Genomic DNA, 13,302 nt, shown 5'->3' on the forward strand with positions numbered 1-13,302 from the left:
TCTCCATGATGAAACATTGTGTGAAACTGTGAAACATTCCAGACAAAGCAATAACATCTCCATGGGAAAAAAAGCATTTGACAGACCCTTCACCATAAAAGTTACACAATGCATCTTTAATATAAAACATCATACAGACACACATATGCGCTATTGTAAATTATTCCTCAGAAAAACCCGATTTAACCACCCAGCATATGAACAAACGAACCTCCAAATCTCTACGGAGCCATTCAAGGGGATTACACAGTGTAGTAAATGGGGCCAGTAAAAATAGATTTGAACACCAAAGATCTGAAACAAGTTAAAGGAGGGAATGAATTTAAAGACTTCAAGACATGTAGTTTTTTGTAAGTGCTTGGGCTTTTGATGCTTAAATAGGGCAGAGTAATGAGACACCATATATTCAAATAAATCCGTGTAGTATGTTGTATGGAAGCGCTCGTGGTGTTGTGCAATAGTAGATTTGACCTAGAAAGAAATTGTGAGAAATGAGGCTTGACGCACCATTGCATTTTCTGTCTACTTGTGGTGCTCAGATTTCAAATACCCACAAGTGTCTCCTGAAAATCCTGTTATGAAATACTATTGCATATTTATGACGGCATACAGTACAACACAAAATATTGTTCAAAGCTCGTAAATGTTGAATCATTATACTGTATATCATATATTCACCATGTTTGATTTATTCCTGTCAAACTCTTGATATACCAATCTATATTTTATGTATATAGTACTGTGCTATAGCTATAGATCACTCCAGCAAATAGCTAGTATTTTTTTATTTGTACCAAAATGACTACATGATGCTGCTGAATCCTATCCGTATTATCGATTAAGAAAATAAAGCTGAAGAACGAAGTTAGTGCAGAGGAATGGCTGTTTGCTGGTGGTGGAAACTAAAGATGCACGAAAATTCAAATATGCATGAATCACTCCAAAAACAGCTCCATGAGAGTAAATGAGAAGAGGAAACAACTATAGCCTGATTCATCAGCTGGTTTCACTTTGTGGAAACCGTCTGACCTTGTAGCATTAGAATTTGTTCGCTTGACGGTAGGTGGGTACTTTTTTAATTTAACTAACTGGCTAACTGGTATATTAACCTTTTCAAAATCAAATCTCGTAGGAAGAAGGGCAATAACATCTTTCCCCGTGATTCACCGAACATTCTCTTTGTTCCGGCTTTAAATCCTCGATCTCGGGAATCATTGCCAACACAGAATGTATGGCTCTTTGCTGATTGGCTGGTGCCTGGACTCGCACTTCCGGGGTTCTTGCAAACCGTCTAGTGCAGACATGTCAAAGTCAGGCACAGGGGCCAAAATTGGGCCGCAATATATTATTTGACCTGCGAGATTAGATCAAATACGTATTAGAGCTGGCATACCTGCTACAGATAGGCTGTAGAGACATTATATAAAATATTATGTTATTTTATATTATGCTTGTTTTGGATTCAGTGTTTAAACAAAACTATTATTAAACATTTATTTTAATAAGAATTTTTTAACATTACATATCTCGAAAAAAGAGAAAATATGCAGATGATGAAATTTTTCAATAAATACTTAGTTTGGCCTGCGACTGAGTCCCAGTTTTTAATTTTGGCCCTCTGTGAATTTGAGTATGACACCCCTGGTCTAGTGTATTCCAATTCCTGACCTAGTCACTGGAGAGAAATGAAATTAATCGGAAGCACTAGGTGGCGCCAGCCTGGCTAATAACATGGTTAAAAGCTCTGAAAAGTTGATATTGCATAATAGGTCTGCTTTAACATCTCTAAAATAATCTTTGCAAATTGACTCTTCATTCATAATGATAGAAGATGTAGCAATAATAATAACTTGTAAATAACTTTTTTTGCCATTTATTTATTGCCATATTATTACAAAGAAGAAATTTTACATTTTATATCTGATAAACATATGTCAGATTATTTTTTTACAATTAAACATTTCTAGACAGTTTGAATAGAAATGGCTTAAGCGTGACCCAGAATAGGTCATAACTGTTATAAGCAAAAACACTTAACCAAACCAGTCTTGACATCCTTATTGTAAGTGAAGTATGTCTGAGTAAATGAAGGACGCTGTGTATTTTCCCACACACACACTTGTATTGATTTGTGGTTGCGCGGTGCACAGAGGCAGAGCGGGCCCATTGCACTTCCCCGTAGGCCCTGTGGAGTCTGTAGTGGTGCATGAAGTGAGCAGTTTCACTTCACTAACCTGTCCTTTTAAACTGGATAAGTCTTATACAGGCTGGACTGAGGCAGTGGCAGACACAATATCATTGCTCCTTTTCTGGCAAGCATGTGTTGTTTGCTTCATGTTGATTTGGTAATTCGGTAAATACAGCTGAACGATTTAGGGGAAAATATTTAATTGTGACTGTGATTAGATTTCCAATTTCTGTTTTAATAATAGAATTTTGAGACAGACTGATATCAGCTTACCGATTTAACAGACTGATATTTGCTCTTTTTAGTGTATCCCTGTCGGCCTTAAATCTTCAGCAGAGACCAATATTTTGTTTGGCCAACCGTCTTCCTCCATTTGCATAAAGAGTGTATGCATATAGCTGTATTTGAACACTTTATCCAAAGAGAGTACTGCAAAAATGTGACTAATCTACTTCCTTTCCAGTTTGTACTAAAGCATGATCATGGATGCGTTTGCTTAAATTCAAATGAGATAATTTTTTATTTTTTTTATTGGGTCATTTTGCTAGCCAGGCTGGCGCCACCTACTGCCTTTGCTCAATTTCATTTCTCTCCAGTGACTAGGTCAGGAGTCGGAATACACTTAGACGGTTTACAAAAACCCCGGAAGTGCGAGCTCGGGCACCAACCAATCAGCGAAGAGCCGTACATTCTGTGTTGGCAACAAATCCCGAGATCGAGGATTTAAAGCTGGAATAAAGAGAATGTTTGGTGAATTTTATCAGAGGGAAAGACGTTGTTGCCCTTCTTCCTACAAGATTTGGGAAAAGCTTAATATACTAGTTAGCCCCGTTAGCAGCGCATTACTTACATCACGACCAAATAGCAGTGATTGGTTAAATATAAAAAGTACCTGCCTACCATCAAGATGAAGATCATTTTGCAGCACTACAAAAACAAAAAACAGACCACAACTACATGGATCATGATAGAAAGGGTCCAAGCTGGAGCAAAAGTGCCAAACGCTATTAAACAATAACAGAATTCCAAGAAAGTAAGCAGTGCATGAACAACAAGTTTGCATTTACAACGCCACTCACGACTCACTGTACATATAAGAGACAAAATACAAACAAAATCTAATTCATAATTCATTCATTCTAAAGCTCCACATCTTCAAAATGCAATGCTCCATACTCTTCTTTAAAGGCTTCTACAGTGTTGCACTTTTCAAAATCATCACTCAGGTTTCATAAACAGTCCCCTCCAACAGAAACCCAATCTTTTTTTTTCTTAATTCCTATCTTATTTATTTATTTATTTTTAAAGATGCCAGTTTTGATTATTTTTTTAATTTATGATCGTACAAACCAATAATAATGTTAACAAAGGCACAAACGTTTATTGTTTATGATCATACAAACTAAAACATAATGAGAATGAAAAAATTTAAGGATCAAATGAGATCATTTGAGTAAAATTACCAAACTCTGCCCTACATATTGACCATCGCTTTCTCTGGATCCCAAACAATCGGTATCAATATCGACATTGCCATGAAAAAACCCTGTTCATATTTCACTAGAATCATTTCATTTCAATTTCAGCCCTCGAATTGAGATGTAGGCAGACTAAAATAAATATAAAATAAAGGGTTACTAAAAATGTGTGAATGAAACACAACACAATTCCAGGTACGGTTTTGAGGATATAATGGCATTCTAATATGACTTAAAGATCACAAGCATCCATTGTGTGTAATATAGGACCTTTAAATATAACAAATCTAGCCTGAATGCAGTACATATATATGGGAGAGTAGCATCATTCCAAGCCAAATGGAGATCTGATGCCAACAGCAGCCTGAGACCCGCTAAGCACTGGATTCATTGTAGGGAGCAGTGAAGTGAGCAGCACAAACTCTTACTCCTGTTAACATGGCCGCCCAGACTCTACTTTAAACCAGAATATTTTTGGATTTGTGTTTCCTGAAGCGATACAGCCGGGCCTTGGCCAATTATGAATCTAAGAGTAAATCCAGCAGTGTGCAGCATAGTGGGGAGAGAGAGGAGGTGAGGTCGAAACTGCTGCAGTAAATACAAAAATGTTAACAATTTATTCACTACTTTACTTTATGTGATAAAACCTGAGTCAGTTGGACAACAGGCATGTACCAAATACTAATATGGTGCTAGAAACTGGATTAGATTCTGATCTAAAAGTATACTTCCAATATGGCAGTTGTGTAGTTTCTGTTTATATCCAGATTTTGGTATCAGACAAATGTTTTTTACAATTGAGTCTGCTCAGTTTTAGAGATGCAACAGGTATAAGAACGTGTTTGTGGTTAGGGATTGTTGATTCTGTTGTATTTTGCTAAAAGAAAAAATAGGCACAGAGGCACGGAGCTCATTCTACAGTAACTTTAATGATGTTACAGCATGGATTCTCAGCACAAGGGTGACATACAGGCAAAAAAACATCAGAGAGTCTACAAGCGTCTGGCAGAGAGATTCTGTCCATTTATTAATGTTATCTTTAGCTGATAGTTTTACCCTGGGAATCTTCTGGAGTTTCTGCAGTTTGTATCATAAAACAGCAAATAGCAAGTATCATCCGAGGGCACTGAGCAGAACATTTTACACTTTAACTGTAGCAAGCATTAAGTATGAAATGAATACAATGAGGCCCCATCCACACTAGTACGTATTCGAGTAATTTCGTTGTGGATGCAGTGTTCGCCCACACTAATCTGATGTGACGCCTGACTGTGTGGATGCCTGAAAATGTTAATACGTTGATGTAGAAGCTCTAGTTACCATCCTTACTGGACCATGTCACTGTGACTGGAACCTTCCAGAGTCGCTAGGTTTGTGACATCAGTCATATGGCGCTATTGTGGAAAACAGTTTAAACAATTCATAGACAAACGGCTTAAAATCCAGTGTTATGTTCTGTAAAAACTGAACCTCGTCATCGGTCCACAAAAAGACTGTTTTCACGCTTCCCGTCTTCCTCGGCTTGAAATCGACTGCTGCAACTTCAGACATGGTGCTCCACTTCCTTGTTTTTACCGCCCACGTGAAGTTGTGACGCCGTGACACCGTGACACCAGCCTAGTCATGTGACTAGCATTTCAGGCAGTTTCAAGTTCCTGTGTGGATAGGGAAGACTTTGATTGTGGACACAGAAGCGACTTGTCTGGACGCAAATTATTTCAGATATGGTGATACGGTTATTTGTTTCAGTGTAAACATAACCTGAGATTATAGTTCACACGATGTAACAGTAACTGAAATATCGTGTTATCGTATCGTCAAAAGTCTCACAGTAATATCGTGGGCCATCACAACAATATCATGGGCCATCACCACATATTGAATCACAAGTCTCTTCACTTCAAATTCATAGTTATATTGCAACAATAACAGAGGGACATACATACCATGATCCTTTGCTGTTTTTGCACCGACTACATGAAGAAATAACTGCACTTTTAAATCTTAATTCTTTACAGAACCAAAGGCTTGTCAGGGCATTTTATAAGGAAAAGTTGCAAATTCACAATTTTTTTGTCTCCACAAAATATGACAATAAATACCATAACGTGAGATGCATATCATGAAAATATTGTATCAAGACATTTGGATATTGTTAAATCCATTTTTGTTGTACATTTTATTGTGACCATTGTCTATGTAGATTTGCCAATTTAAAGGTACACTATGCCATCCACTCTTTTTCTGTTCAGTCAGGTAGGGCATCTGGTTTATCAGCAATTCAATAGTCACAATTATTTCCATAGTTAGTAAGAAGAAGGATGATATGCTTGATTTTTAGGATTTTAAGAAGCTTGAGCGGTATGCATAATGTATTTTAGACACATTGGGAGTTCATGGTATCAGATTTGATAGAATTTGCATAATTATAAGAGACACTTAAATATAGATTTGAATAATAAGTCGTATGAACCTATTACAGATATTTCACCACATACTCATTTACTGCCATATGATTAGTTGTAGTCATTTCAATTAAAAGGCCCCAAGCTAATGCCATATTTTTCAATTCAATCACAGTTCTGTTACATTTGATTAAATACACAGCCTAACAGTTAGTGTAGCATTACAGCTCCACATACGTGCACAGTTGTCAAATGGCCTTTACGAAAAATCCATAAAATTAATACAAAACGTGCACTGGCTCAAGACCTTAGATTGATCTAAATGACTTGAATTTTAAAGGTGCATTGTGTAACTTTTTGGCTTTTTGTTTTTATGGATATGTCACTGCTCTGCCTTGAATGTTCCACAGTATGACATTAAACAGCTCTACCTTACAGTACATTTATTTAATTACAGGTGGGTTTATAGCTCAAAAATACCCAGAAAAACAGGCCTTTTGACTGTGAGCAGAGTTGCTTCTCCACAAATCTGACCTGTAACTTGGTCTGGTTAAGTTTTCATGAAGATTGAAAGGTAGGTTTTATGCCATACTGTGAAGAATTCCAGATAAAGCAATAACATCTCCAGGGAAAAAAGCATTTGACCAACACTCCACCAAAAAAGTGCACCTATTAGAGAGGAGGTATTTTGCTTCCTTGGGGTATTAACTGCTATCACATGTCATATTGAGATTTCCATGTTACCATTTAATGTTTTGAAAATGATATATTCACCAAAAACAACTTAACAACATCTTTTATAAGTTTGTTTTTGATTCTCTGAGCCTTTGTTACTCCCCCTTTCGAGTGGTATTGAACACAGGCTTGAACATCCTCCTGGCTTGAAAGTCCCAGCTTGAGTGTTCTATTCTGCACACCACACTACACTACACACCAAATGTCAGCCCTTGTTTATGTAATTTTGCCAATTTTCCCAAAGCGGCACACATTTTTTCAGATTGTAATATCAATAAAATCCTCATTTGCTCGCAGATGTTTACTGAAATCATATTTAAAATATTTTTTTCTTGTTCCCCTTGTCCTATAGCATCTTTAACTGTTGATTTTGGAAGAAATATAAATTATTTCCTTACCTGCTTTCCATGAACATAATCAAGTCATGTCAGGTGTCATGTCATGTAACAGGGGAAAAGCAGGGCACTTATCCTTTCCAAATCATAATACTTATCCTCAACATGAACAAACATGTTGAGATATATTGTGACTTGTGTGTAATTAATATAATACATATAATGAAAAAATGTTGTTTTTTTAATATGTACATATATTAACTAACTTGGTTTCATAAAGGGTAAAATTCAGGGGAACTTTCCATCTTGGGGACATTCCAGCCAGAGGCACTTTCCATCTTATTCCGTAGTATTACATTACAATCTTCATGCATTCCGCTAATGAAACTACATATCATCAGGTTCCTGTGTACAATTTTTGTATATTTATGGTAAATTGTCATGTGGGGGCATGGGTGATGTAGTCTTGTGGGCTGAGCATTGCACAGAATCTTACAGTTAACCGTAAGGAGGATTAGAATAGGGAGAGATTGCTGAAATGTTTTTGATAAGGGAACAATGTGATAACGTGATAGAAAGCTCAAAGAATTTGATTTTGCGGGACTTCTCACAGCTGACAATGAAACTGAGCGCTGATCATGACACAGCTGCATTCTTTTATGCCAGAGAAACTCCACTCAGAAGTTCATTCTGAGTGGCAAAGTCAAGAAGTGAGGTTTGACAGGTTCAAAGTGAAGGCTGCTTTAAACTTAAATATTCTAATCGCACATTTACGGAGCAGGAGGAGGCGGAAGAAGAGGAGGAGGAGGTGGTTTGTGGAGTATGGGGATGACAGCTGAACACAGAGAGCGGCTCAGACTAGACAGTGATCCAGATATTAAAGGGGAGGTGTGCAGCGAGGGGTGACAGTTGAGCTCTTTGTAATAGTCAGGACAAGGAAATAGATGCTGTGTTTTTGTAGGTAGTTGTAAGTCAACACGAATGCTACTGTTGTAATACTAATAATATTGCAAGTATTAGGTCAAAGCAGGTATAGAGGTAACTAGGGCTGCACAGTTTTTATTTAATTGTGGATTTAAATCAACATCACATCTACTTAAAGGGACAGTTCGGAATTTTGTACATAGGATCTCATTTCCTAGAAAGCTAGAGTTTTGGAGACGTGTGGAGACACTTTAATATTCCATCCAGTCCTTGTATTTGCAGAGGTCGCTGGTGCTAGGCTAGTGCATGTCAATGGCCATAGTTAGCCTGCCACTAAAAACAGTCTTACTCACTCCACAAAACACCTGAAACAAATCTATTATTATGTCAGACTGTCGATGTGAATGTTTGTGTTGATAGAATAATGTTTGAAATAAAACTAACGTCGCATCGCCTGAATCGTCGTATGTTGAGGGACTATTTTCTGAGCAGCAACTTTGCCAGTAAGATAGGTGCTAGGTGAGATGAGTCCGCCGCTGCCAAGCCTTTTTTTCAGGAAGTACAACTCACTGCTGCTGCTGCTCTGACGTAAATCCTTTTTTTACTTCTAATATTATTCTATCAACACATACATTTACAGCAACAGTCTGGAGTAATAATAGATTTACTTTGGGTGTTTTGTGGAGTTGGTAAAACTGTTTTTAGTGGCAGGCTAACTATGGCCATTGACATGCACTAGCCTAGCCCCAGCGACCTCTGCAAATACAAAAACTGGATGGAATATTTTAAAAAGTGTCTTCACACGTCTCCAACACTTTGGCTCACTAGGAAATGAGGACCTATGTCCAAAATTCCGGACTGTCCCTTTAAAGATGTAGTATGCATTTGAAAATATATTCTGTTTGTATTTACATTTTGAAAGACTCAAACAAGATTAATTAAATCACATCACAGGCATGACTCCATTGTTCATAGAGATAGATGTGCATTATAGCTTATGGTGGAACATTTTACCAACGCAATAACATCTCCTTGACGACAACCAGATGGAGGTTTTTGGAGATGCAAGCCCGCTCACAGCAAAGATGGATTTTTCATTTGTCAAGTTTTTTTGTGTAATAAAACAACCATTATGAAAACATATGCTTTTATTTTTATGTATCTTTCACCTAAAAAGTTACAGATGGGGCTTTAACTAATGCTTTTACAGTGCAATGAATGAAGATTTTTTTTTTAGGTTTGCAGATTATTTACAAGTTTGAATGCAAGTCTGGACAAATATCACATTGCCTCATGTCTGCGTTGTTTTATGTTTCTATTTTAGTTATTTATTTATTTATTATTATTATATACATCTTTTAATAAGAGATGACATGTTTTTAAGCATTGATTGTTACCACTTTGCCCTTTTCTTCAGGATACATTTTCTCCATTGACTTGACTTGTGTAGGTTATGTTGTGTTTAAGGAGCGTCTGTGCTTCTCAAATCTAAATTGGTCCCAGGACGTTGTGATCAGACCCGATCGATCCAAGTCGCCGCTACTTTGTGGAGCTGAAAGAAACAAGCTCCTTACAGTCTTTGAAAGCACCGCGCAAGATATCGATTTCCTAAAAAGTGATTCTTATGAAATAAATAGAAAAAGAAGGACGCTTTTCAGAAAGGTCCATAGCCAGGTGTAATTATTTGTTTTTACGCTGTTATGTAATACTTTGAGTCTGCTTTTACAGCCTCTGGTCACTAGACTTGCAAAATATTGACCTTTTTCAGAACAGCCACATCTCCTTGTGGTTTAAAAGTAGGATTGCTGCTGTTCAAGTTTGACTGCCTCTACTATGGAATGTTCACTTTTGATTATTGGGTTAAAGGTGCATTGTGCAACTTTCCTAGTGGAGGGTCTGTCAAAGGCTTTCCTCCATGGAAGTGTTATTACTTTTTCTAAAATGTTTCACAGTAAAAATGAAACCTTTTTATCTTCATAGAGACCAAACCAGACCAAGTTACAGGTCAGAGGTGACCCCGCTCAGGGTCAGAATACCTGTTTTTCTAGGTATTTTTGAGCTGTAAAACTACCTGTAACTGAATAAATGTAAGGTAGGCCTGTATCTCATACTGTGGAACATTCTGAGATTTTACTGTTTTGTTTTTCCATTTTATTTTGACTGATAGATTTATATTTATATAATTATGTCTTATTTGACACCTGTCTCTTGCTATCTTTTTTTGCTACTTATTTAGAATGTAGTATTTAGAATTTATTTATTTATTTATTAGAATTTATTATTTAGAATTAATTAATATTTTTTAGTCTTTGTTAATATATTATGTTAGTGATGTGTGAGCTACTGTGTCTAAATAAATTCTCTTGTGGATCAATAGTTTGTCTATAAGTCTAATTCTAGCCAGAGCAAATACATAACCATAGGAACAAGAACCAACCAAAAAGTTACATAGTGCACCTTCTTGAATTGGATTTTTTTTAATGCTTGACTGATATACAAAATATTAAGTTTGCAAAATAGTTGTAGGGTGGACATAGTATATCAAAATCAAATCAAAATGTCCATTGCAAAGAACAAGATTTGGGAATGCACCGATCCGATACTGGTATTGGACATGGGGGCCAGTACTGGGAAAATGGCTGGATCGGATATCGGCTTCCAAATATCAGTTCAGTTGATATCCTAATATGTCTCTTGCTGTCGTTTTTGCAACTTATTTAGAATTTATCATTACCATATATGTTTTTGCTCTTTGTTATTATATTTATCGTGATGTGTGAGGTAGTGTTTAAATAATTCCTTGAGAGATAAAACAGTTACATAACACATTTAGATAAGTTTGTTTGTGTTTAAAGGAATTAAATGTTACTTTCAGTCTCAGCACTGGTATCGGTTGATAGTATTGAAATCTGTATCGAAACTGAAAATGCTTGATTCATATAGATACATATTAGGGATGTAACGATATCCAAATCTCGGTACGATATTATCATGATATGCATCTCACGGTACGATATTTATTGTGATATTTTGGAAAGGCTAATATAATTGCAGATAGGACACTTTTTTACTTTGACAAGATTTTGGTGTGAATTATTTCCATTATAATCCCAAGAATTTCAGTAAAAAACATATTTCTTCATGTTGTTTGCACTGAAATGAATCATGGGATATGTAGTTCCCTATGTTTATAAGCTGTTCCTACTATAAAACCATGCATGTAAGCAAATGAACTTGTGATTCTATATATTGTGACAGCCCACGATAGAGAGACTTTTGACGATATGACATCACGATATTTCAGTTATTGTTGCATCCCTAATACATATGTAAACAAGATATGTTGTATGTTTGCTGAAAGGTCTTGCACTTTTACTATGGACCTTTACAAACTTGTTCTGAATTCTTGGGATTCTTGTTTTACTTTTTCAGTCTTCTCTTTTTTTACAATGTGGAGTGACCAGAATCCTACTTTTTAAACAGTCCAAGCTTGTAGTAAAATTAGTGGTAGTAAAAAATAAAAGTGAGATTGGTGGGGGTCAGATGGCACAGATTGACAGTCTTATTTCAGTGTAACCCAGGGCAGCTGTGGCTACAATAGCATCTTCCCATGACCGAACTGTAAAGTCATTTTGAGCATCTATATAAGACTTATTTGTTATTGTGTCAAAATGTGAAGGCTAACAGTGTTTAAACCTGCATTTGCTTTGCTGTTAGGGTTGTAAAACATAAGTTAAATTGCTTTTTGCTAATCTGCAGTAAGAATAATTTTGTTCTATTGCCAAATTAATCTTGCTTTTCTCTAGGCAAGTCTTATAATTGCGTTGATTGTTGGCCAGACAGCTGTGGTTTAAATTCATTAGAAGCGTACATTATATAAATAGAGCTGGTGGTGTTTCTGTAGCCTGTTTATCAAGGTGACCACAGCATAGTTAATTGAATATGCAAATTATGAGCTTTGTTTAGCTGCTCTATTGAATACTTTAAAATCAATACAAGCTGGTTCACCTCTACATCATCTTTCAAGGGAAGACAATATTTATCAAAATCTATTCTGACCTTTAACATCTGTGCAAATATGTAGGTGATATTGGAGGATTTATTCATATATTGGTGTATGTTATAATGTTGTTTCCTCATCACAAACATACCTGAAGTTGTGTTTAAAAATTCATATCGAACCATCTCTAATATCGTATTCATATAGTGCTCCATCTCGCCACATAGATCTGGACATGCATGTTAACAGTACTAATATTATTCTTCCTGGTCCATTGATGTCTTTTGCTGTTTCTCACCTGTCTCACCTTCCTCGTGGCCCGAGTCTTGCTTTCCTGCATGAAATTGGACGCCCACTGACCAAAAGGTTGATCGATTCTTTCATCACCAGCTTTCTGTGTGCTGTAGTTGTGTCCTTGGGCAAGACATTGACCTTTCCTTTTGGTGATTGCTTTGCGAGCTAAAAAACAACAGCTACACATCATATACACTGTGTTGTTCAGTATTATGGAGGGTGGTCGATATTGTCAAAAATGTATGTCTTAATAATTTGGGGATTGCCAGTTCTAATTGATGGCTAATAATTTATAGTAGAGCCTGTTGTATTTTGTAGAATTATTACAAAAATGCATACCCAGATGCTACTCTATACTAGTTAGATACTCATTTGAATAGGTATTCATACTTTAAAGGTTAAAGGTTCCGATGGAGGTTTGCCACCTGCTTGTGTCCTTGGAGATGTTACTGCTTTGCCTTGATCATTTCATACTATGGAAGTTAATGGTCAGATCTATGAAGAAGCAAGCCTGAAGATAGTAAGAATTTATGTATTTCAAGGTAATGTTGAGCTATAAAACACCTGTAATTGAATAAATGCAAGGCAGATATGTTTAATGCTCTACTGAGAAACCTTCCATGCAAAGAAATACTGTAAGTAAGTAACAAACCCTCCACCTTAGAAGTTACATAGTTTTGGAAAAAAATATACCTTTCCTTAATAGTTTTAAATCTATCAGAACTTGATCACACACATGATAGAATAAGAAACTATACTTAAGCTACGTTCAGACTGCAGCCTGAAGTGACCCAAAGTGACCTGTATCTGATCTTTTAATGACAGTCTGAATGACACACATCTGATTTTTTCAAATGCGACCCAGGTCACTTGGACATATGGTCCTAAAACCAATACATATCCGATCTTTTGACATGCAACTTCAGTCTGAACAGCAAGGTCA

General features: G+C 36.4%; 2 protein-coding genes across 2 annotated transcripts in view; both read left to right on the top strand.

The window, feature by feature from the left end:
* Positions 1-8,410, top strand: part of cd34 (CD34 molecule) — a 148,674-nt gene extending 140,264 nt beyond the window's left edge. Inside the window, exon 9 of the transcript XR_008633669.1 lies at positions 8,350-8,410. The gene's annotated coding sequence lies outside the window, so the exon portion shown is untranslated. The remainder of the gene's footprint in view (positions 1-8,349) is intronic.
* Positions 1-13,302, top strand: part of LOC110154019 (membrane-associated guanylate kinase, WW and PDZ domain-containing protein 3-like) — a 367,298-nt gene that overhangs the window by 67,504 nt on the left and 286,492 nt on the right. The window lies entirely within an intron of this gene.

The sequence above is a fragment of the Boleophthalmus pectinirostris genome, unplaced genomic scaffold (genome assembly GCF_026225935.1).
Source record: "Boleophthalmus pectinirostris isolate CB_2022bp ecotype Guang Dong unplaced genomic scaffold, ASM2622593v1 HiC_scaffold_8, whole genome shotgun sequence".
NCBI lineage: Eukaryota > Metazoa > Chordata > Actinopteri > Gobiiformes > Gobiidae > Boleophthalmus > Boleophthalmus pectinirostris.